Source organism: Pleurodeles waltl, chromosome 4_2 (genome assembly GCF_031143425.1).
Source record: "Pleurodeles waltl isolate 20211129_DDA chromosome 4_2, aPleWal1.hap1.20221129, whole genome shotgun sequence".
Classification (NCBI taxonomy): Eukaryota; Metazoa; Chordata; class Amphibia; order Caudata; family Salamandridae; genus Pleurodeles; species Pleurodeles waltl.
Genome location: NC_090443.1, coordinates 757,454,502 through 757,481,215, shown reverse-complemented (window position 1 = coordinate 757,481,215; position 26,714 = coordinate 757,454,502).

Here is a 26,714-nt window from a genome sequence, read left to right as displayed (position 1 = left end):
CCTGCCCCAGTCAGCCCTGCTGCTCTCAGTGAGGAGTCTATTGAACTCTTGCGATCCATTTCTGTAGGGCAGTCAACCATAGTGAATGCCATCCAGGGTCTGGCAGGGCATTTGCAACAAACAAATGCATTCCTGGAGTGCATTCACTCTGGCATGGCGGCTCAACAGAGATCATTTCAGGCTCTGGTCAACTCACTGATGGCAGACATTGTCCCTGTCTCTAGCCTCCCCCCTCCAACTTCCTCTACCCAGCCCTATTCCCCTCAACCCAAGCCTATCCAAAGCACACCTTCAAACCAGCATGCACCCAAATCATCACAGAAGTAGCTTAGGCAAACACAAGCACCACACTTCATCCCACAGGCACTCACACAAGCACCATCCAGATGCAGACACACCAACATCCACTGCCCCCACTGTGTCCCCCTCCTCGTTGTCCACCACCCTCCACTCACACCTGCATGCACTACATCCTCATCCACTACCTCCATCACCAGCACACCTATCACTAGACGCTCCTCACTGGCAGTCACCACATCCATGCACACGTCCCCTGCGTCCTCTCCCACTGTGTCTGTGCCCCCTCCTCCCAAAGTATACAAACGCAAACACTCAGACACCCAACAGCCATCAACCTCACGACAGCATCCAGCCCTTGCACCTGCACCAAAACACAGCAGATGGACACCTCTTACCACCACTACCTCTTCCTCCACTCTCAAACCTTCACCCTCTTCCTGGCCCAATGTCCCAAAGAAGCTTTTCATCTCCACCTCTGACCTCTTCCCTGCCCCTCCCCCCCTTCCTTCACTTCGGGCCAGGGTGATCAGGACCCAGGCTAGCACCTCAGCCACCCAGTCCAATGGCACTGCCATTTCTGCAGCCACTGGAGTTGTGAGAGGCTCCGTGAAGACATCCGTCCACTCAGCCAGTGTGCCTGCACCAGCTGCCAAGGGCAAAAAGAGAGCACCTGCTGTCAAATCCACAAAGGCATCACCAGCTGCCAGACGCAAGGAGATACCACCAGCTGCCAAGGGTAGAAAGGGAACACCAGCTGCCAAGGTCATTGACAAAGGCACAGACGCTGCAGGCAGGACGGCTGTGGAGCCTGGTGCTGGAGCAGCATCTGAACATACACCAGCCATGGCACTTCAGCCGTCCGAGGCTGCAGGGGAAGGGCTGGAGCCTCCCCCCACCACAGACAGCACCGCCACCTGCACCGCCGCCAGCACCGCTGCCAGCACCACCACCTGCACCGCCACCTGCATCGCTACCTGTACCGCCACCTGCACCGCCAGCAGCAGCAGCCCCAGTGGGCAGCCTTTCAAGGCTGCGGGAGGAGGGCTGGAGTCTCCCCCCACCACAGGCAGCACCACCACCAGCACTGCCACCATTGAGCAGCCATCACCACCGGCAGGCAGTGTGTAGTCGTGCCTCCATGGGCTGTAGTGCGTCCTGGCCCCTGCAAAGACTGTAGGTGTGACTCCCAGGTGAGAGACTGTGACCTTGCACACTCCAATATCTGCATCACAGGGCACAAGGCCCCCTAAAGAACCAGTGGAAGAAGGCATCCACTGACTGCATCCTTGCCAGGATGAAGCACACTGGGCACAATGCCCTCTCCAGAACCAGTGGAAGAAGGCATCCACTCACTGCATCCTTGCCAGGATGAAGCACACTGGGTACAAGGCCCCCTCCAGAACCAGTGGAAGAAGGCATCCACTCAACCCCTCCTTGCCAGGATGAAGTACAATGGGCACAAGGCCCCCTCCCGGACCAGTGGAAGAAGGCATCCACTCATTGCATCCTTGCCAGAATGAAGCACACTGGGCACAAGGCCCCCTCCAGGACCAGTGGAGAAGCCATCCACTTGAGAGACTGTGGCTTTGCACTCCCCAGGACCAAGCAGTGGGCAAACCACCCACTTAAGAGACTGTGGCTGTGCACTCCCCAGGACCAAGCAGTGGGCAAACAACCCACTTGAGAGACTGTGGCTTTGCACTCCCCAGGACCAAGCAGTGGGCAAACCACCCACCAGAGAGACTGTGGCTTTGCACTCCCCAGGACCAAGCAGTGGGCAAACAACCCACTTGAGAGACTGTGGCTTTGCACTCCCCAGGACCAAGCAGTGGGCAAACCACCCACCAGAGAGACTGTGGCTTTGCACTCCCCAGGACCAAGCAATGGGCAAACCACCCACTTGAGAGACTGTGGCTTTGCACTCCCCAGGACCAAGCAGTGGGCAAACCACCCACCAGAGAGACTGTGGCTTTGCACTCCCCAGGACCAAGCAATGGGCAAACCACCCACTTGAGAGACTGTGGCTTTGCACTCCCCAGGACCAAGCAGTGTGCAAACCACCCACTTGAGAGACTGTGGCTTTGCAATCCCCAGGACATCACAGAGGGCATGTATCCCCCTACAGGAGCAGTGGCATTGTACCATCTTCCGGCCGAGGTGCCCCACCTTCCCCTTCCCCCAGAGGTGCCTGTGTATTTTCGACCTGATGCCCCAGCAGTTTTCTCTCTGTATTGAGGCAGGAGTCAAGTGGGGCCTTGGCCTATGTGATATGGCCCTGTGGGCCACGGACAATTTGTACTGGGCCGTTTCACTCCATTTGTATATATTGTAGATACTGTTTTGTGCTTTGAGGATGTATTTATTGACATTTATATTATTACACTGACTTTACTCACTTTCTTTTGTCCTTGCGTTATTCCTGAGGGGTACGGGTTGGATATGTAATGTTGTTGCATCTGTTTGTGTTTATGTTGTTGGGGGTGGGGGTTTTGCGTGTGTGTGTCTTTCTCTTTTTACTCCCCCCTCCCTTTTGTGCTAGGTGCGATATTCACCGTGGTCATCTTCGCTGCAGTTAGTGTTCCTGATGTAGGAGGAGGGAAACCAGCATGGGGAAGATCTGCAATTCTAGCTCCACAGCATCCTGGTTCTTCCTTGAGTGTCCAGAGGTGAGTCGGTTCCCTTCTGTGTACTGTTTCTGCCGTGTTTTTGATGGCATTGGTACCGCCCCAGAAAAGGTAGAAGATTGGCTTGTAATATTGTGGGCAGTACATTGTCTTCCACCTGGCTATTGGCGCTTACCGCCGCGGTGCTTGTTGCTACTGCTGTGGCGGTCGGTGTGTTAAAGTGGCTGTCTGTGTTGGCGGTTTCCCCCATGGTCATAATTCTATTTTTTTGACCGCCGACCTGTTAGCGGTGTTACCGTCGCTTTATCACTGACTGCCAGGGTTGTAATGAGGGCCTAAGTCTTCTGAGGGAGTGATTAGGGAAGTACCCCAAGTTTGATAAAATGATGCCGGGAAGCGGTCTGGGCCCGGAGCCTTCCTTGCTTTCATTGTTTTGCTCAAGTTTATGATTTATTTGTGAGAAATCGGTTGTTCTAGTGATCCTTTTGTTGATTCATCTGTCTTAGATACATTAATTTTGTTGAGATAGTTTAAACACGTCATAAGATGTGTTATTACTTTTGGAGTAGAGGGTATGGTAAAAAATTTCAATGGTATTAGGATGCCATTCTTGTTTGTCGATGCAAAGCCATGTGCATTCGTTATAGAGTTTATTATTGATGGGTTTGTTTTTAAAAAAGATGCAAGTATTTTACCAGCTTTATTACGTCCACAGAAATTGATGTCTTTGTATTTTTGGACAATTAGGTGGGCTTTGTTACTCAGAATCTTTTTATATTCATACTTGAGTTTAATTAGATTGTTGAATTGAGTTTTGTCTTTGGTGTGTTTAAGATATTTCTCCAATGCTTTTATTTTTAGTTCTAGCTTGTCTAAGGTTTTGTTGTCTAGTTTGTTTTTCTTTCACATTTGGTTAATCATGTGCCCACGGAATAGTTTGTGCATTTCAGGACACCCCAGATGATATTTATATTTGGACCAGAAGACCTATTGAGTTCTATGTATTCATCAATCCTTTTTTTATTATTTCCTTGAAGGTGGGTTCCTCCGTGAGGAGGTAGTTTATTCTCCATGTTTTTGTTCCTGATGTATTGCAAGCAATAACGTAGAGTAATGAAATATAGGCATGGTCTGATACTAGGATTGACAATTAAGATATAAGCAAGGAGAGAAAATGTATTGTGTGGATGGGAGAAAAATGAGCAATCTTTCCCTGTGGGATTGAATAGTCTCCATATGTTTTTACGTTTAAGAGAATTGCACATTTAGGGGGTCATTACAACATTGGTGGTAAAAGCCGCTTACCGCAGTGCAGAAAACCGCCAATGCACCGCCGCGGAATTCCGCCACAGCTATTATGACACACATCTCGGATCCCGCCGATATTCAGGCATCCACACAACTCCGCCACACCAAAGGTCAGTGTTAAACTGGCGAAAACAAATCCTCCACCGTCACGCCAACAGAAACACGCCCATGCTATCACGACACACAAATCCACGCGGCGGTCTTTCAACCGCGGTATTCCATTGGTGGTACACACCGCCGCGCTCAAATTACACACACATCTCCAAAACACCGCCACATTGGACAATTCCATATACACACACCTGATACACATACACACACCACTCCAACACACCCAATACAATATAAAACACACACCCACGTCACCCACAAACCCCTACGACCAAAATTCACGAACGAAGGCCAGAGAGACAGAGAGCACAGCAATTGAGAACGATACAACATTCCACGCACAAAACACCACACACCACTACACATCACCACACACATCAACACTTACACCACCCCACATATCACCCACACCACCCCATGTCACGCCAAAGACACCCCAGGTTTTCCGAGGAGGAGCTCAGGGTCATGGTGGAGGAAATCCTATGGGTAGAGCCACAGCTATTTGGCTCACAGGTGCAGCACACCTCCATAGCCAGGAAGATGGAATTATGGCGCAGAATCGTGGACAGGGTCAACGCCTTGGGACAGCATCCAAGAAATCAGGAGGACATCAGGAAGAGGTGGATCAACCTACGGGGGAAGGTGCGTTCCGTGGTCTCCAGGCACAACATCGCGGTACAGCGGACTGGCAGCGGACCCCCACCTCCTCCCCCACAACTAACAACATGGGAGGAGCAAGTCTTGACCATCATGCATCCAGAGGACCTCGGAGGAATCGGTGGAGGAATGGACACTGGTAAGTCAAATCTTAACTATCATATCCCCCACCCTACCTGCATGCTATCACACACCCCCACCCTCACCCCCTCCCCTATCACCCCAAATCCTCACTAATGTACTAATAACACAAACCACTCATCCCAACACCAAGCCCTGCATGACACAACTAAGCATGGTCACCCCGCACCAAAGCATGCTCACTGCACATACCCAGAACAACCCCCTAACCATCCTCACACAAACCCACACACAGGAATGCTTGCACTGGGGTACCCACCCACCCACCCATTGCACACCACTACACACACACATGCAATAATCATGCTCTCCTATCCCTGCAGGACCACTAAGGAACGTCACCACACCGGAGGGTCCAGACATATCCACTTCACCCACAGAAGAGGCCCACAGTGACGACAGCAGCTCTGCCCTACTGGATCCTGATGAGCAGCCTGGACCATCGTGGGCCTCGGGACAGTCGGTTCCCATTGCACAGGCACAGCCCAACACTGACCTTCCACCCTCTGGTAACACCAGCACAGCACCCACCCAGCGGGCCCATACCCCCCTACCCAGGACACGTCAATCAGCGGTGTGTCCACCACTACAGGGAACCTAGGATAACCCACCACCCCAACAACAACAGGGACCTGGGGGCAGTGGTAGTGGGCTCACGGTCCAGGGGACGGAGGCACAGGAACACAGGGGAACTGGGAGGGCTGCTGTGCGACAGGGGGGGGACAGGCCAAGGGAACCCACTCTCCACGAGGCTCTCTCCTCCATCATGGGAGCATACCACCACTCCCAAGAGACGATGGCGACGGTCCTGGCCAAGTTTCAGGAGACCCAGCGCCTGCAGGATGAACAGTATTTGGGGTTCAGGGAGGAACTCAGAACCATCAGCTCCGCCCTGGGCACCATCATATGGGTGCTGAAGGACATACAAAAGACCATGCGGGACACCGTGGCACTCCAAGGGGCCCCTGACACTAGCATGGACGATGAACTGCCCACCACCTCCGCCGGCGCTAGTGGACAGGAAGCCCCGCCACAGGACCACCACACCAACACCCCACCCACTGCAGACGGACAACCACCACGCAAGCGGTCCCTGAGATCCAGGAACAGGACAGAGCAAGATGGCAAGACCCCCGCCAGGAAATGAGACCACCCTGATTGTCATCCCACTGTCCCACTTTGTTACCCTGTCCATACTTTAACTGCCCCAGCTCCACTTCCTATGCCCATATGGGCAGTGCACCTGTGTGACCAATAGACTGGACTCTGCCATGGACATTCCTCCACCGTCCCCCATCACCATTTGACAACCCCCCTCCATTTTGGAGCACTTAAATAAACACCCTTGAACCACAAAACAATCTGGAGTCAGTCTGTGATTTGGTAAATTTGTATTATCAATGACAGTGTCAACATGCGTTTCCTATTGTAAAGCCAACAAACCTATGTCACACATCACAAGTCCTTGAAGGATGCAAGCAGATGACACACGTTGGTAACCACACCTGTGAAACCGTGATGGAAAGGTACAACTCAGTGACCAAATAGTGCTATGGAATGACAGACATGATAGAGGTAGAAGTGTGAAAGTGAATGTAATGGTAAGAAAGAAATGTTCTCATCTGTGTGTCACTGGAAATATTGTTGTATGACTGACTCCCTGTTGTCTATCTCTTCTTCCTCAGCTTCCTCCTCATCACTGTCCACAGGCTCCACAGGCTCCACAGCTGCCACAACACCGCCATCTGGACCATCCTCCTGCAGAAAAGGCACCTGGCGTCGCAAAGCAAGATTGTGAAGCATTGAGCAGGCGATGATGATCTGGCACACCTTCCTTGGTGAGTAGAATAGGGAACCACCTGTCATATGGAGGCACCTGAACCTGGCCTTCAGGAGGCCGAATGTCCGTTCGATCACCCTCCTAGTCCACCCATGGGCCTCATTGTAGCGTTCCTCTGCCCTGGTCCTGGGATTCCTCACTGGGGTCAACAGCCATGACAGGTTGGGTAACCAGAGTCCCCTAATAGCCACACACAGTGCCTCTGGAGTTGACCCATCACATACGGGATACTGCTATTCCGCAGGATGTAGGCGTCATGCACAGAGCCAGGGAACATAGCATTTACCTGGGAGATGTACTGGTCTGCCAAACATACCATCTGTACATTCATCGAATGATAACTCTTCTGGTTCCTGTACACCTGATCACTCCTGGGGGGGGGGGGACCAGAGCTACATGGGTGCCATCAATAGCACCTATGACGTTGGGGATATGTCCAAAGGCATAGAAGTCACCTTTAGCTGTAGCCAAATCCTCCACCTGAGGGAAAATGATGTAGCTCCTTACTTGTTTCAGCAGGGCATACAACACTCTAGACAACACATTGGAAAACATAGGCTGGGACATCCCTGATGCCATGGCCACTGTTGTCTGAAAAGACCCACTTGCAAGGAAATGGAGCACTGACAGCACCTGCACTTCAGGGGGGATTCCAGTGGGATGGCGGATTGGTGACATCAGGTCTGGCTGCAACTGGGTACATAGTTCCTGGATAGTGGCACGGTCAAACCTGTAGGTGATGATTAAATGTCGCTCCTCCATTGTCAACAGGTCCACCAGCGGTCGGTACACCGGAGGATTCCGCCATCTTCTCAAATGTCCAAGCTGACGGTGCGTAGGAAGGACAACAGCGACCACAGAGTCAACAAATTTCCAGATATGTACCCACAGATACACAGAACATGACACCAAACACAAAACTCTTCCTGTATGTGTGTTGAGTGTAGGCCTAGGTATGTGTGACGCAGTAGTAAATGAAGCCAGGTGGGCCCCTGATATGGCGGCTGCCTGACCTCTAAACTGGGACAATGGGATGTGAGGTATCTGCGCTGGCGTTGTACACCGTCGTGGTAGGCTGTCGTAGACCGCAGCGCAATGCTGCATTGGTTAACATTGGACCCTATGGGTCCCAGGAGCCAATGATGAAGTGCGCCGGCGGTGATGATACGCACCGCCGCGGACGTCACCGCCGCGGACGTCACTGCCATTTTCTATCTGTTGAATCACTCGATACCTGATCTTCGACAGGAGAGGACCTACACTGCAAGTGCTGCTATGACCTCGGTCTGGAAGAGACAATGGCTGCTGCGTCTGGGGAAAGGGCCCCTGCCTTCACTGCTCAGGAGTTGGAGAAGCTCGTGGACGGGGTCCTCCCCCAGTACACGCTACTCTACGGTCCTCCAGACCAACAGGTAAGTACACAGGGAGCACGTTGTGTGGGCTATGCCTGGGTGGAGAGGGCTGGATGTCAGTAAGAAGGGGGCAGAGTTCAGGGAACATGAAGGACTGTGAATGCATGTGCCACATGGCAAGGGTAGGGATGGGGGCCACCCACTTTGATGGTGCTGTTGTTAATGACTTTTCTTCTTCCCCTGTACATGTCATGTAGGTCAGCGCCCACCGGAAGAAGGACATTTGACATGCCATCGCCAAGGACGTCCGGACCCTGGGGGTCCACCAGAGACGGGGCGCCCACTGCCAGAAAAGATGGGAGGACATTCGCCGCTGGAGCAAGAAGATGGCGGAGGCTCAGCTGGGGATGGCCTCCCAATGTGGGAGGGGTCCCTGTCACCCCATGACCCCCCTGACGTTCAGGATCCTGGCGGTGGCCTACCCGGAGTTGTATGGGCGCTTGAGGGCATCACAGCAGACACAAGGGGGTGAGTACACTCTCATTCTGGGGACTTTGCGCGCAGTGGAGGGCTCTCGGTGGAGGAGGAGGGCTGTGGGTTTTCCTAGGCCAGGGCGACTTACGTAGGCTAGGCCCCTCTGTAATGCAGGCCATGTGCCACTCCACCTCACCTCAGTAGAGGGCCAAGTACAAGTATAGATGCCCCTGTGGCATCCATGTGTGCAGATGTCCACCATAGCCATGTAGGCCAGATCCCAGGAATTGCATCTGTAGTGGCCAAGAGCACGGTGTAGTGCAGGGGGCTGCTGTGTCTGTATTGTCCGCCAACGGTAGCAGTAAGCCATGCACTCAACCTGTCTTTCTTCTGTCATCCCCCCCCTTTTTGTGCTCTCCCTGTTCTTTTATGCATCAGCATCATCAGGGAGCAGTACAGTGTCACCGGAGCACGAGGGAGCTGAATCCCACATGGCCATGGAGTGCCACACCACAGACTCTGAATACAGCAGTGGGACGGAGGGCGAGGGGAGCTTCACGTCGGGCACAGGATCACCAACCAGCGACACGGACTCGTCCGCCGATGGGAGCTCCCTTGTGGTGGCGGCACCATCTGTGCCCCCCACTTCTACAGGTACAGCCGCCACCCCCCCTACCAGCACCGCCCTCCTAGCAGCCCCTCAGCGTTCGCCCCGTGCCCGCTCACCCGGGAGGGTGGGCATCACCTTCGCCCCAGGCACCTCAGCCCCTGCCCCTGTCCCCCCTGCTGCCCTCATTGAGGAGGCAATTGACCTCCTCGGGTCACTCACTGTTGGGCAGTCCACCATTGTGAATGTCATCCAGGCTGTAGAAAGGGAGTTGCAACACACTAATGCATTCCTGGAGGGCATTCATTCTGGTCAGGCTGCCCATCATCGAACCCTGCAATTTCTGGCCTCAGCACTGATGGCAGCCATTGTCCCTGTGTCTACCCTCCCCCCTCCAACTTCCTCCACCCAGACCCAATCCCCTGTACCTCAGCCTCCCAAGCACACCATCAAACAAGCATGCATACACCTCAACACACACAAGTAGCTCAGGCAAACATAGGCACCACACAACCCACAGGCACTCACGCAAGCAGCATCCCCATGCAGACACACCAAGATCCACTGCCTCCACTGTGTCCCCCTCCTCGTCGTCTCCCTCCTCCCTCCCAGTGTCGTCTACACTCTCACCTGCATGCACTACATCTACAGGCACTAGGACTCGCACCAGAACACCCAGCACCACACCCGGCTCACCTGCACTCACTACCCCCACTACCATTTACACGTCCCCTGTGTCCACTCCCAGTGTGTCTGTGACACCCCCGCCCAAAGTGCACAAATGCGGGCACCCACACACCCAACATCCATCCACCTCACAACAGCCTCCAGTATCTGCACCTGCACCCAAAACACCAAAACACCAAAAGTTACACCTCCTTCAACCACCTCCTCTTCCTCCACTCCCAGACCCCCTCCAGCTACCCATCCCAGTCTTCGTCAGCAACTCTTCCTCAGCAACGTTGACCTCTTTGCCACCACCGCCACACCTCCAATTCATAAACCCCGAAGTAGCACCTCAGCCAAAGAAACACCAGGACCTGTGGTGCGTGTTCAAGGTGTGTGGAGTGCACCGGCCACCAGGGCGGCCAGTGTGACACAGAGCCAAAGCAATGCCAGTCCACCCCCTGTGAAGCACCTCAAATTGGAAAGTGGCCGACGGGACAGGGTGAAGACTCCTGGCGGCAAAACTGCACACAAGGGTCCCAGGGGGATTGCAGAGTCAGCTGTGACTCCTCCAAAGGTGGTGAGGGGCCAGAAGACGTCTGGTAAGAGCAGCACGGTGGAGAAGGGCGCCATCCTCCCCGGCGGCCGAGACGCCACCACCAGCACTGTCGTCACTGGTCAGGAGACCACCGCCGGAGTCAGTGCCCCGGAGGGCAGCAGTATCGTCACTGGTCAGGAGACCACCGCCGGAGTCAGTGCCCAGGAGGGCAGCATTATTGGAGTCAGTGCCCAGGAGGGCAGCAGGATTGTCACTGGTCAGGAGACCACTGCCAGAGTCAGTGCCCAGGAGGGAAGCAGTATCGTCACTGGTCAGGAGACCACCGCCGGAGTCAGTGTCCAGGAGGGCCCTGGCAGCCACAGCCCTGCTGGGCAATGAGGGAGCATCATGCCACACACCAATGCACAGGTCAGAGACCACCATGGCAAAGCACCGCTGCCCAAGGAAAAGACCGCCATGGTGAAGACCGCTGAACAGGGCAAAGCACCGATGAACAGGTCAGAGACCGCCATGGCAAAGCACTGCTGAACAGGGCAAAGCACCACTGAACAGGTCAGATACCGCCATGGCAAAGCACCGCTGAACAGGTCAGAGACCGCCATGGCAAAGCACCGCTGAACAGGGCAAAGCACCGCTGAACAGGTCAGAGACCGCCATGGCAAAGCACCGCTGAACAGGGCAAGGCACTGCTGAACAGGGCAAAGCACCGCTGAACAGGGCAAAGCACTGCTGCACAAGGAAAAGCACCACCACAACAAGCATTGTTATCTCATGTACATCTGGGACAGTGACGGAACAGGAACCGTCACAGGGAGCCTGATGCAGGCTGGGCACCATTCCCCCCCCCCCCAGAACCAGTGGAGACATGCATCCACTCCGTCTTTCCTTACCAGGATGAAGCACTCTGGGCACCAGTCCCCCTCCAGAACCAGTGGAGACATGCATCCACTTCATCTGTCCTTACCAGGATGAAGCCCTCTGGGCACCAGTCCCCCTCCAGAACCAGTGGAGACATGCATCCACTCATTCTGTCCTGCACAGGATGAAGCACTCTGGGCACAAAGCCCCCTCCAGAACCAGTGGAGACTGTTATCCACTTGAGAGACTGTGGCTTTGCACTCCCCAGGATGTAACAGTGGGCAAACCACCCACTGCAGAGACTTGAGAGACTGTGGCTTTGCACTCCCCAGGATGTAATAGTGGGCAACCCACCCACTGTAGAGACGTGAGAGACTGTGGCTTTGCACTGCCCAGGATGTAACAGTGGGCAACCCACCCACTGTAGAGACTTGAGAGACTGTGGCTTTGCACTCCCCAGGATGTAACAGTGGGCAACCCACCCACTGTAGAGACTTGAGAGACTGTGGCTTTGCACTCCCCAGGATGTAACAGTGGGCAACCCACCCACTGTAGAGACTTGAGAGACTGTGGCTTTGCACTCCCCAGGATGTAACAGTGGGCAAACCACCCACTGTAGAGACTTGAGAGACTGCGGCTTTGCACTCCCCAGGATACATCAATGGGCATGGAGCACCGTCGTGGATCTGGCGTGGTGCTGTCATCCGGCTGAGGTGCCCCCTCCTTCCCTTCCCCTTGAGGTGCCTGTTGTATTTCTATCTGATGTTCCTGCCGTGTTCTCTCCGTTTGTGGACAGGTATCTAGTGTGGGCCTCGCCCATGCATTTTTGGACCAGTGGTGCACAGACATTGATATGTGCATACCTGCACTACTTCTCGCAATGTATATATGTATATATTTGGTACTGTATTTTGATACATTACAATGTTTGGACTGATTTCCTTTTGTCTTTGCATTCTTCCAGGGGGGGTTGTGGGTTGTTACTGTGATGTTTGGAAATGCATTGGTGTGTGTGTTGTCTCCCCAGTGGAGACAACAGTCTCTTCCTAATTTAAATGTACAGAGTTCACCTACAATCAAACAGGGTACCACAACATATACCTGAGTTCCATTGCTTTTAGTTTCCTTTTTGCTTCCAGGAAAAATTTGCTATGAGCTTGAACCTTCTGTGTGTAATCTGGAAATATGGAGATATTATGATTTTCATAATGTTCATTGTCCAGTTCACGGGATGCTCAAATGGTGCAGTCTTGATCCCTCTAGTTGACAATTCTCACAATGATAGCAAATAGTGGCCCCCGGTGGAGGGGGGCCAGCAGTGCCTGATGTGCCCTTTCAACTGCAAAGAAAGGGGAAAGACCTGTTGGGTGCAATGTATCACTGATACAGGCCTCAACAAACTTCTCTGATATGCCCCCTTCCACCCTCTCAGGGAAGCCCTGTAGGCAGATGTTATTACAGTGCGATCTGCCTTCTGTCTCCCCGGCCCACTCCTCTAGGGCCCCTATCTTCAAGGTAAGGGTGGCCAGCTGCTTTCTTAGGGCAGTCACTTCCAACTGGAGCTCAACAATAGACCCATCAGCAGCACAGACCTTGTTTGACACCTTCCATAGATCCGCATGAAGGAGATTTACCTCAAGAGAAACAACCTCTGTATTTCCCTCCAATGCCACAGAGAAGCCTTGAATGGTCACTAGAATATCTGCTGTAGTAGGCTCCTATCAGATTGACTCTTGGGGCACTTCACGATGAAGACCTCCCTGTCTCATCTGTCTGTGAGAGGCGGGCATCGGCATGGCATATAGTTTGATAGTATTCCCCGTGTGGACTGTGAGGCATCCCCTTCCTCATGGGGCCACAGCTGCTATTGCATGCAGGCTTACCACTCCATCCAGGACGAGGCATCCCAGCTCAATTCCTCACTGCGTGGCCAGGAAAGTCCAGTTCCCAGATTGGCTGCCCACCCCCATCAAGGCTCGGCCCACTTTCAGGAGGGGTCCAGGAGCCACAACAGCTGTCAGGAAAAGTCTAGTCCGAGTCCCACAGTGATTCGCAGAAGTAGAGTTACGTTTCTGGGCCCTGATGAATCCACCAGGGCATGTACTCTCAGCCAGGTACCCCCCCAGTGTTCAATGCGCTTGTGTCAGGGCCTGCCCAAGATATTAATCAAAGTGAGGGAAAGGAAGCTCCTGAGTATTTACAACAAACTACCCAATCCTGCTGTCCCTTGTGTGATAATACAAGATTCCAGCATGGCCACAGTGCCACCAACACTAGGAGACTCGGGTGGGGGGCACATGCAGGCCGTGAGGAGCCCCCTCTGTGCAGTGTGCCACCATCTCCAATGTCGGGCACATGTGGTGGAACAGGCATTCCAAATTGAGGCGGGGGCACAAGACAAGAAGTCACTAGGATCCCTGTTCAGCTACCTCCCAGCCCCCTCCTCACTGCTTGAGTCATCTAGCTACACTCTGGCCCAACCATCTCTCAGTTGGATCTAAGGGCCACTCGTCTTCCACCAACCAAACCGGGCCTCTCTCAGTGCAGCCAGCATGGCATGTTGGCTGCTGGCAGCTCCAGTGCAATTCGCCCATTCTGGTAGGCCCAGATAGAGAGTCAGCCCCCAGCTCCAAGGGCACCCGCTCTGCAACTCATACCCCTCCCCCAGGCAACTACAGAACCAGTTGGATACCCCATCAGCCACAGTGCATAATCCTCAGATGAGCCCCAGGCCTGGTTCTAAAATCAGGCCACCCAGACACTCCTGCACACCTCACAGAGGCCTCCTCCTTAGCCGGGCCCCAACAGGCCCATCAAAATCTGGTCTCCTAGCCTCTACAAGACAGGGAGTCAAGTTTCGGGGGTAGGGCTGTCACAGATGGCAGGATGTTGAAGGATGAGAAGGGGCCAGCAGGAAGCCGTTGAAGGATGCGTCCTGTCAGCAATCTTGCATGGCCATGCCCCATGAAAGTGATTTATTAAAAACTATTCCCAAATACTTATACTCAAATACTTCCACTACTCTTGTCTGACCACTAGACCACATATGCCCAGGTTTCTTTTTGGCAATTGCCATATTTTGGTTTTATCTAAAGTGACGATCAGTTTATTTTTCTGGCAACACTTACAAAGACTGTCAACTTCCTCTCAAGGTAAATCAGAGTCCATTGTTATAGGGTCATCCGCATAAAGCAAACACATTACATGCTGATCCCTATTTTGGGTGAAAAATTGTGGGATTCCGGTATTCTTTTAGGTGGATCTGTTAAGTTTGTAATTGTAATTGTTAATTGTAAATGTATTTATATAGCGCTTGCAACCACTGATGAGATATTGAAGAATTTTTTGCAATAAGTAACACGCTACTCCACAACCTGAGGCTAGTATATTAGCATGATATAAATAATATTGAGGCCAACACTCAGCCTTGATGCAGGCCATTCTTAATATGTATCTTCCATTATAGGCTACCCTTATGATCTGTTCCACTCTGGCCCAGTTATTTGTATGCACTTCATTCAATATTGCTAATTTTCTGGTAGGAACACTTAACTTAACATTTTTTCAGAGCACATAATCTCTCAATTTACTAGGTCAAAGGCTGCCTGAAAATCCACAGACCAAGTATACATGGCGGCATATTTATACTCTGTTTGCACCATTTTAGCATCATTTTTTTGTATGCTAAAATGGTGCAAACTAAACTCCATATTTTTATTTTGATGCTAGACACATCTAGCGTCAAAATATTAGAGTTAGCACCATTTTTTGGATGAGTAAACCTACTTTGCATCAATGAGATTCAAGGTAGGCATTCCCGTCCAAAAATTGACTCTAAGCCCATAGTTGCATACTTATCCCCTGTCCAAAAATGGCGAATGGGTGGAAGGCGGACCTAAATAATGGCACTAAGCCTGCTTAGCGCCATTATTTAATGCCTGGGACAGACGAAGCATTAGGGTAGCTGTGGACCCATTTCCATGGCTAAACACCATGGAATGGGCCCAACGATGCCCACTCCATGCCCCGGCAACACCCCCACCTACAACAGAAGGACACCAGAGGATGGAGGACCCCACCATGGGTAATTATGGATTAGTACAGGTAAGTACACAATTTTGTTTTGGCTGTGCCAATGGGAGCCCCTTACATGGGCAACCCTGCATGGCACTAGGTCCAGTGGCCATGCCCGGGGGGGACACTGGTGCCCTGGGCATGGCCATTGGTGTGGTGGGCATGACTCCTTTCTTTACTAAGACAGGAGTCATGTTTAGGTGCTATTGCGTCAAGAAACGAAGCTAGGCAGGTTAACGGCATATATATTGGCATTAACCAGCCCAGCCTAATTTCTGGCACCCTAACGCCATTTCCCCCTTCCACAACCCCCCCCCCAGCTAGTGTCTTTTCTTTTGACGCTAGCCGACCCTTACCGCCAGCTTGCGCCATTCCATAAATATCGTGTCTGGCTTGAGTTCAGGAATGACGCAAGCCGCCAGTAGACTTTTTGATGCAAAACTGCATTTGCGCAGTTTTGCATCAGTAAGTATGAATATGAACCAAGGTCCCTACAGAATCTATGGATTTTTAGACCAGGCTTCTTCTGGCACGGTGCATTTAGTACTATTCTCATTTCCATGAAGGCTTAAGTGTACCATTGCCAAAAATTATAAACATAGGGGGTTATTACAACTTTGGAGGAGGTGTTAATCCGTCCCAAAAGTGACGGTAAAGTGACGGATATACCACCAGCCATATTACGAGTCCATTATATCCTATGGAACTCGTAATACGGCTGGTGGTATATCCGTCACTTTACCATCACATTTGGGACAGATTAACACCTCCTCCAAAGTTGTAATAACCCCCATAATTTTTTGAAATAATAGACAGCATTTCCTCCTAGTCCTTCCAATAATATTGTATTTTATTCTGTTTTATCTTAGATGTATACTGTGATTATGCTTCACAGAATTCATTATTATCATCACAAGCATTTTTGAGATGTTTCACTTTTTTAGTTTCTTTTTCGAGACTGACACTTAGGGGGTCATTACGACCCTGGCGGCCGGAGGTACACTGGCGGTAACACCGCCAACAGGCTGGCGGTGTTCCGCCAGTGTATTATGACCATGGCACATTAGCCACAGCGCCAGCCCCTCCACTTGACCGCCAGGCCTCCGACCAGACGGTCATAATCCCCAGGGATTATGAGTCCCCAACCGCCAGCCTGTCCATGGCGGTAAACACCGCCATGGAAAGGCTGGCTGTAAGGTGGACTCGGGGTGCCCCTGGGGGCCCCTGCACTGCCCATGCACTTGGCATGGGCAGTGCAGGGGCCCCCAGGCACAGCCCCATCGCGCATTCATCAGTGAAATGCACGACGGGTGCTGCTGCACCCGCTGCACATCAACATTGCCACCGGCTCTATTATGAGTCGGCTGCAATGTTGATGTGACTTTTCCGTTGGCCCAGTGGAAAAGTCATAATAGGGAGCCAACAATACAACCAGCACTGGCGGTATAGTGACGCCCGCGGCTTCGGCCCGCCGAAGTGGTGATGAGGGCCTCAGTGTCAAACCATATTGTCCTCATATTTGTTTGGTTACACATTACATCGCCCCTTACGTAGAACTTCTGCCATTTTATTTTCAAACAATTAACTACAGCCTTAATAAAATGCTCATAATTATTAAACATATTTCCATCATGAATAGTCGAACTGTTCAGGTCCAAATTACTTTTAAGTTTGATCAGTGATGTGAGATGATGATCATTTATATGTGCAGTAAGGTTTTTAGGGAATTCTACATCAAGATGCCTTTAGAATCCTTATGTATCATTTTTAGTCTAAAACTAGCTGTTAAAGGACGATGATCACTAACCATAAAAGAAAGATGGTGAAAACAGAAATTATATGAAAGTGCCATTCTTGGACAAAAGATATAGGGGGTCATTACGACCCTGGCGGTATAAGGCGTTTACCGCCGTGCAGAAGACCACCAATACACCGCCGCGGCGGCGGTAGACCGCCACAGCTATTATGACACACATCACGGAATCCGCCGAAATTCAGCCACCCAGACAATACCGCCACACCAAAGGTCAGCGATAAACATGCAGAAACAAATCCTCCACCTCCACGCCAACAGAAACACGCCCATGCTATTACGACCCACGAATCCACGCGGCGGTCTTTCAACCGCGGTATTCCATTGGCGGTACACACCGCTGCGCTCAAAATTTACACACATCTCCAAAACACCGCCACATTGGACATTTCGAAATACACACACCTGAGACACATACACACATCACACCCACACATCCAATACAATATAAAACACACACCCACATCACCCACAAACCCCTACAACCAGAAATTCTGAGAGAAGGCCAGAGAGAGAGCACAGAATAGACAACCCCATCACACAGAGGCACACAACACCATCACCCACACAACATCCAAGCACAAAATACCACATACCACTACACTCACCACACTCATCACCACATACACCACCCCACACATCACACACACCACCCCATGTCACGCCAAAGACACCCCCGCTTCTCCGAGGAGGAGCTCAGGGTCATGGTGGAGGAAATCGTTCGGGTAGAGCCACAGCTATTTGGCTCACAGGTACAGCACACATCAATTGCAAGGAAGATGGAGCTATGGCAAAGAATAGTGGACAGGGTCAACGCAGTGGGACAGCACCCAAGAAATAGGGAGGACATCAGGAAGAGGTGGAACGACCTATGGGGGAAGGTGCGTTCAACCGTATCCAGGTACCACATCGCGGTACAGCAGACTGGCGGCGGACCCCCACCTCCTCCCCCTCAACTAACAACATGGGAGGAGCAAGTCTTGACCATCTTGCATCCTGAGGGCCTCGGAGGAGTCGTTGGAGGAACGGACACTGGTAAGTCAAATCTTAACTATCACATCCCCCACCCTACCTGCATGCTATCACACACTCCCACCCTTACACCCTCCCCTATCACCCAAACTCCTCAGTAATGTACTAATAAAACCAACTACACATCCCAACCCCAAGATCTGCATGACACAACTAACCATGGACACCCATCACTAAAGCATGCCCACTGCACATACCCAGAACACCCCCCAACCATCAGCACACAACCCCACACACAGGAATGCCTGCACTGGGGTTCACGCACACCCAACCATTGCACACCATTACACACACACATGCAATAATCATGTACTTATACCCCCGCAGGAACCCGAAGGAATGTCACCACACCAGAGGGTCCAGACAACACCACTCCACCCACAGAAGATGCCCACAGTGACGACAGCAGCTCTGCCCTACTGGATCCTGATGACCAGCCTGGACCATCATGGGCTCAGGACAGTCGGTTCCCGTTGCCCAGCGACAGCCCAACACCGAACTTCCACCCTCTGCTAACACCAGCACAGCACCCACCCAGCGGGCCCAAACCTCCCTACCCAGGACAGGTCAATCAGCAGTGTGTCCACCACTACAGGGCACCCAGGCTAACCCACCACCCCAACAACAACAGGGACCTGGGGGCAGTGGTAGTGGGCACACGGTCCAGGGGACGGAGGCACAGGGACACAGGGAAACTGGGAGGGCTGCTGTGCGACAGAGGGAGGACAGGCCAAGGGAACCAACTCTCCACAAGGCCCTCTCCTACATCATGGGAGCATACCACCACTCCCAGGAGACGAGGGCCACGGTCTTGGACAAGTTGCAGGAGACCCTGCGTCTGCAGCAGGAGCAGTATTTGTGGTTCAGGGAGGAGCTCAGGACCATGGGCTCCGCCCTTGGCACCATCGTAGGGGTGCTGACGGACATTCAAAAGACCTTGAGGGACACCGTGGCACTCCAAGGGGCCCCTGACACTAGCCACGACGATGAACTGCCTACCACCTCCGCCGGCGCTAGTGGACAGGACGCCCCGCCACAGGACCACCACACCAGCACCCCATCCCCTGCAGACGGACAACCACCCTGCAAGCGGGCCCTGAGATCCAGGAACAGGACAGAGCAAGATGGCAAGACCCCCGCCAGGAAACGAGACCACCCTGATTGTCACTCCACTGTCCCACTTTGTTACCCTGTCCAAATCAGAACTGCCCCAGCTCCACTTCCAATGGGCAGATGTGCAATGTACCTGTGAGACTAATAGACCGGACTCTGCCATGGACATTCCTCCACCATCACCCATCACCATTTTACAACCCCCCTTCATTTTTAGCACTTAAATAAACACCCTTGAAACACTAAAAAAACTGGAGTCAGTCTATGATTTGTAATTTTGTATTATCAATGACAGTGTCATAATGGGTTACCCATTGGAAGGCTAACATACCAATGTCACATATCTCAAGCCCTTCAAGGATGCAAGCAGTTGACATGTAGGTAACCACATTTGTGAAACTGAAATGGAAGGGGACAATTCAGTTAACAAATTGTGAGTGAAATGTCGGTACAGGATAGAGGTAGACGTGTGAAAGTTAATGTAATGTTAAACCTGAAAATGTCCTCACCTGAGTTTCACTGGAAATATTGCTGTATGACTGACTCCCTGTTGTCGTTTTCTTCTTCATCAGCTTCATCCTCATCACTGTCCACAGGCTCCACAGACTCCACAGCTGCTACAACACCGTCATCTGGACCATCCTCCTGCAGAAAAGGCACCTGGCGTTGCAATGCCAAATTATGGAGCATGGAGCAGGCGATAATGATGTCGCATACCTTCTTTGGTGAGTAGAATAGGGACCCACCTGTCATATGGAGGCACCTGAACCTGGCCTTAAGAAGGCCGAAGGTGCGTTCGATCACCCTCCTAGTCCGCCCATGGGCATCATTGTACCGTTCCTCTGCCCTGGTCCTGGGATTCCTCACTGGGGTCAATAGCCAGGAAAGGTTGGGGTAACCAGAGTCCCCCAATATCCATACACGGTGCCGCTGGAGTTGACCCATCATATCAGGGATGCTGCTATTGCGCAGGATGTAGGCGTCATGCACAGAGCCAGGGAACATAGCATTTACCTGCGAGAGGTACTGGTCTGCCAAACAGACCATCTGGACATTCATCGAATGATAACTCTTCCGGTTCCTGTACACCTTTTCACTCCTGCGGGGGGACCAGAGCTACATGGGTCCCATCAATGGCACCTATGACGTTGGGGATATGTCCAAGGGCATAGAAGTCACCTTTCACTGTAGGCAAATCCTCCACCTCAGGGAAAATGATGTATCTCCTTACGTGTTTCAGCAGGGCAGCCAACACTCTGGACAACACGTTGGAAAACATAGGCTGGGACATCCCTGATGCCATGGCCACAGTTGTCTGAAAAGACCCACTTGCAAGGAAATGGAGCACTGACAGCACCTGCACTTGAGGGGGGTTTCCAGTCGGATGGCGGATTGGTGACATCAGGTCTGGCTCCAACTGGCTACATAGTTCCTGGATTGTGGCACGGTCAAACCTGTAGGTGACGATTAAATGTCTCTCTTCCATTGTCAACAGGTCCACCAGCGGTCGATACACTGGAGGATTCCGCCATCTTCTCATATGTCCCAGCTGACGGTGCCTAAGAAGGACAACAGCAAAGAAACAGTCACTATTCCTCCAGGTATGTACCCACAGTCACACACAAGACTACACCATACAATGAACCCTTCCTGTATGTGTGTTGAGTGTAGGCCTCGGTATGTGTGACGCAGTTGAAAAAGAATCCATGTGGGCCCCTGAAATGGCGGCTGCCTGACCTCTTAACTGGGACAATGGGATTGTGGGGTAACAGCGCTGGCGTTGTACACCGTCGCAGTAGGCGGTCGTAGACTGCGGCGCACTGCTGCATTGGTTAACATTGGACCCTATGGGTCCCAGGAGCCAATGAACAGGTGCGCTGGTGGTGATGATGAGCACCGCCGCGGACGTCACCGCCATTTTCTATCTGTTCAATCACTAGATACCTGACCTTCGACAGGAGAGGACCTACACTGCTAGTGCTGCTGTGACCTCGGTCTGGAAGCGACGATGGCTGCTGCGTCTGGGGAAAGGGCCCCTGCCTTCACTGCACAGGAGTTGGAGGAACTAGTGGATGGGGTCCTCCCCCAGTACATGCTACTCTACGGTCCTCCAGACCAACAGGTTAGTACACAGGGAGCACATTGTATGGGCTAGGCCTGGGTGGACAGGGCTGGGTAGAAGAGGGAAGGGGGCAGAGTTCATACAATAGTAAAGCATGGGAATAAATGGGCCACATGGTCAGAGTAGGGAGGGGGCCACTCACATTGATGGTGCAGTTGGTAATGACTGTTCCTCTTCCCTTGTGCATGTCATGTAGGTCAGCGCCCACCAGAAGAGGGACATTTGGCGTGCCATCGCCAAGGAGGTCCGGACCATGGGGGCCCACCAGAGATGGGGCACCCACTGCCGTAAGAGATGGGAGGACATTTGCCGCTGCAGCAAGAAGACGGAGGAGGCTCAGCTGGGGATGGCCTCCCAACGTGGGAGGGGTGCCCGTCGCACCATGACCCCCCTGATGTTCCGGATCCTGGTGGTGGCCTACCCGGAGTTAGATGGGCGCTTGAGGACATCACAGCAGACACAAGGGGGTGAGTACAACCTCAGTCTGCGAACTTTGCGTGCAGTGGAGGGGTCTGGGTGGGGGAGGTGGGCTGTGGGTGTCCCTAGGCCAGGGCGAGTTAGGTAGTCAAGGCCCCTCCGTAATGTAGGCCATGTGGCACTCTACCCCACCTCAGAAGAGTGCCAAGTTGAGGTATAGTTGCCCCTGTGGCATCCATGTGGGCAGATGTCCACCATTGCCATGTAGGCCATATCCCAGAAATTGCATGTGCAGAGGCCAGGAGCACGGCGTAATGCATGGGGCTGCTGCGTCTGTCTTGTCCGCCAACGGTAGCGGTATGCCATGCACTAAAACTCTCTTACTTCTGTCTCCCCCACATTTTCTGCTCTCCCTGTCCTTTTGTACATCAGCATCATCAGGGGGAGGTACAGTGGCACCGGAGCACGAGGGAGCTGCATCCCACATGGCCATGGAGGGCCACACCACAGACTCTGAATGCAATGCACCAGTGGGACGGAGGGCGAGGGGAGCTTCACGACGGCCACCGGATCAGCAACCAGCGACATGGACTCGTCCGCCGATGGGAGCTCCCTTGTGGTGGCGGCACCATCTGTGCCCCCCACTTCTACAGGTACAGCCGCCACCTCCCCTACCAGCACCGCCCTCCCAGCAGCCCCTCAGCGTTCGCCCCGTGCCCGCTCACCCAGGAGGGTGGGCATCACCTTCGCCCCAGGCACCTCAGGCCCTGCCCCAGTCACCCCTGCTGCCCTCAGTGAGGAGGCCATTGACCTCCTCAGGTCACTCACTGTTGGGCAGTCTACCATTGTGAATGCCATCCAGGGTGTAAAACGAGAGTTGCAACACGGTAATGCATTCCAGGAGGGCATTCATTCTGGTCAGGCTGCCCTTCAGCGAACCCTGCAATCTCTGGCCTCAGCACTGATGGCAGCCATTGTCCCTGTGTCTAGCCTCCCCCCTCCAACTTCCTCCACCCAGACCCAATCCCCTGTAGCCCAGCCCATCCCAAGCACACCTACAGACCAGCATGCACACAAGTCAACACACCCAAGTAGCTCAAGCAAACATAGGCACCACACACACTACAGGCACTCACACAAGCATCACACACATACAGATACAGCAACATCCACTGTCTCCACTGTGTCCCCCTCCTCCTCTTCTCCCTCCTCCCTCCCAGTCTCGTCTACACACACACCTGTATGCACCACATCTACAGGCACTAGGACTCGCACCAGGACACCCAGCACCACAAGCCGCTCACCTGCACTCACCACCTCCAGTGCCATTTACACGTCCCCTTTATCCTCTCCCAGAGTGTCTGTGACGCCCCCTCCCAAAGTACCCAAACGCCGGCAATCACTCACCCAACATCCATCCACCTCACGACAGCCTCCAGTACCTGCACCTGTACCCCAAACACCTAAAGTGACACCTCAGACAACCACCTCCTTTTCCTCCACTCCCAGACCCCCTCCAGCTACCCATCCCAGTGTCCGTCAGAAACTGTCCCTATGTCAAATTGACCTTTTTTCCCCCACCCCCCCCTGCAATTCATCAGTCCCGTCATAGCGCCTCAGCCAAAAAGCCTCCAGTACCAGTGGTGCGTGTTCCAGGTTTTTGGAGTGCACCGTCCACCAGGGCAGGCAGTAGGACCCGGAGCCAAGGCACTGGCAGCCCACCCCCTGTAAAGGCTCTGAAATTGGAGAGTGGACGACAGGACCGTGTCAAGACTCCTGGTGGGACAACAAGTGAAATGGGATCGAAGGCGATTGGTGAGTCAGCTGTAACTCCAAAAAAGGTGGGGAAGGTCCAGAGGAAGTTTGTCAGCCTGTTGTGAGTGTCACGGCGGAGAAGTGCGCCATCTTTTCCGGCGGTCCAGACACAACCGCCAGCACCGTCGTCACTGGTCCAGAGACCACCGCCGGAGTCACAGCCCAGGAGGGCCCAAGTATTGTCACTGGTCCAGAGACCACTGCCAGAGTCACAGCCCAGAAGGGCCCAAGTGTCGTCACTGGTCAGGAGACCACTGCCGGAGTCACAGCCCAGGAGGGCCCAAGTATCGTCACTGGTCCAGAGACCACCGCCAGAGACACAGCCCAGGAGGGCCCAAGTATCGTCACTGGTCAGGAGACAACCGCCGGAGTCACAGCCCAGGAGGGCTCAAGTATCGTCTCTGGTCCAGAGACCACCGCCAGAGTCACAGCCCAGGAGGGCCCAAGTATCGTCACTGGTCAGGAGACCACCGCCAGAGTCACAGCCCAGGAGGGCCCAAGTATCGTCACTGGTCCAGAGACCCCGCCAGAGTCACAGCCCAGGAGGGCCCAAGTATCGTCACTGGTCAGGAGACCACCGCCGGAGTCACAGCCCAGGAGGGCCCAAGTATCATCACTGGTCCAGAGACCACCGCCAGAGTCACAGCTCAGGAGGGCCCAAGTATCGTCACTGGTCAGGAGACCACCGCCAGAGTCACAGCCCAGGAGGACCCAAGTATCGTCACTGGTCCAGAGACCACCGCCAGAGACACAGCCCAGGAGGGCCTAAGTGTCGTCACTGGTCAGGAGACCACTGCCGGAGTCACAGCCCAGGAGGGCCCAAGTATCGTCACTGGTCCAGAGACCACCGCCAGAGACACAGCCCAGGAGGGCCCAAGTATCGTCACTGGTCAGGAGACCACCGCCGGAGTCACAGCCCAGGAGGGCTCAAGTATCGTCTCTGGTCCAGAGACCACCGCCAGAGTCACAGCCCAGGAGGGCCCAAGTATCGTCACTGGTCAGGAGACCACCGCCAGAGTCACAGCCCAGGAGGGCCCAAGTATCGTCACTGGTCAGGAGACCACTGCCAGAGTCACAGCCCAGGAGGGCCCAAGTATCGTCACTGGTCAGGAGACCACCGCCGGAGTCACAGCCCAGGAGGGCTCAAGTATCGTCTCTGGTCCAGAGACCACCGCCAGAGTCACAGCTCAGGAGGGCCCAAGTATCGTCACTGGTCAGGAGACCACCGCCAGAGTCACAGCCCAGGAGGGCCCAAGTATCGTCACTGGTCAGGAGACCACTGCCAGAGTCACAGCCCAGGAGGGCCCAAGTATCGTCACTGGTCCAGAGACCACCGCCAGAGTCACAGCTCAGGAGGGCCCAAGTATCGTCACTGGTCAGGAGACCACTGCCAGAGTCACAGCCCAGGAGGGCCCAAGTTTCATCACTGGTCAGGAGACCACCGCCGGAGTCACAGCCCAGGAGGGCCCAAGTATCGTCACTGGTCCAGAGACCACCGGCAGAGTCACAGCTCAGGAGGGCCCAAGTATCGTCACTGGTCAGGAGACCACCGCCAGAGTCACAGCCCAGGAGGACCCAAGTATCGTCACTGGTCCAGAGACCACCGCCAGAGTCACAGCCCAGGAGGGGACAGGATGCCACAGCCCCACTGGCCAATGATGGAACGTCATGCCACACCAACGCACAGTGTAGAGATCGTCATGCCACACACCAATGCCCAGTGTAGAGATCGTCATGCCACACACCAATGTCAGTATCAGGACCGCCATGGCAAAGCACTGCTGAACAGGGCAAAGACCGCCATGGCAAAGCACCGCTGAACAGGGCAAAGACCGCCATGGCAAAGCACCGCTGAACAGTCCTGAACCTCAATGGCAAAGCACTGCTGAACAGGGCAAAGACCGCCATGGCAAAGCACCGCTGAACAGTCCTGAACCTCAATGGCAAAGCACTGCTGAACAGGGCAAAGACCGCCATGGCAAAGCACCGCTGAACAGGGCAAAGACCGCCATGGCAAAGCACTGCTGAACAGTCCTGAACCTCAATGGCAAAGCACTGCTGAACAGGGCAAAGACCGCCATGGCAAAGCACTGCTGAACAGTCCTGAACCTCAATGGCAAAGCACCGCTGAACAGGGCAAAGACCGCCATGGCAAAGCACCGCTGAACAGTCCTGAACCTCAATGGAAAAGCACTGCTGAACAGGGCAAAGACCGCCATGGCAAAGCACCGTTGAACAGTCCTGAACCTCAATGGCAAAGCACTGCTGAACAGTCCTGAACCTCAATGGCAAAGCACCGCTGAACAGGGAAAAGACCACCATGGCAAAGCACCGCTGAACAGTCCTGAACCTCAATGGCAAAGCACCGCTGAACAGGGCAAAGACCGCCATGGCAAAGCACCGCTGAACAGTCCTGAACCTCAATGGCAAAGCACCGCTGAACAGGGCAAAGACCGCCATGGCAAAGCACCGCTGAACAGGGCAAAGACCGCCATGGCAAAGCACCGCTGAACAGTCCTGAACCTCAATGGCAAAGCACCGCTGAACAGGGCAAAGACCGTGTAGGAATGAATGGCCCGCCACATAAGGCATCCTTATCCCATGTGACAGGACAGGAACTTTCACGGGGAGACGCATCCAGTCTGGTCACCAGTCCCCCTCCAGAACAAGTGGAGACCTGGATCTACTTGAGAGACTGTGGCTTTGCACTCCCCAGGATGGCACAGTGGGCAACCCACCCACTGTAGAGACTTGAGAGACTGTGGCTTTGCACTCCCCAGGATGGCACAGTGGGCAACCCACCCACTGTATAGACTTGAGAGACTGTGGCT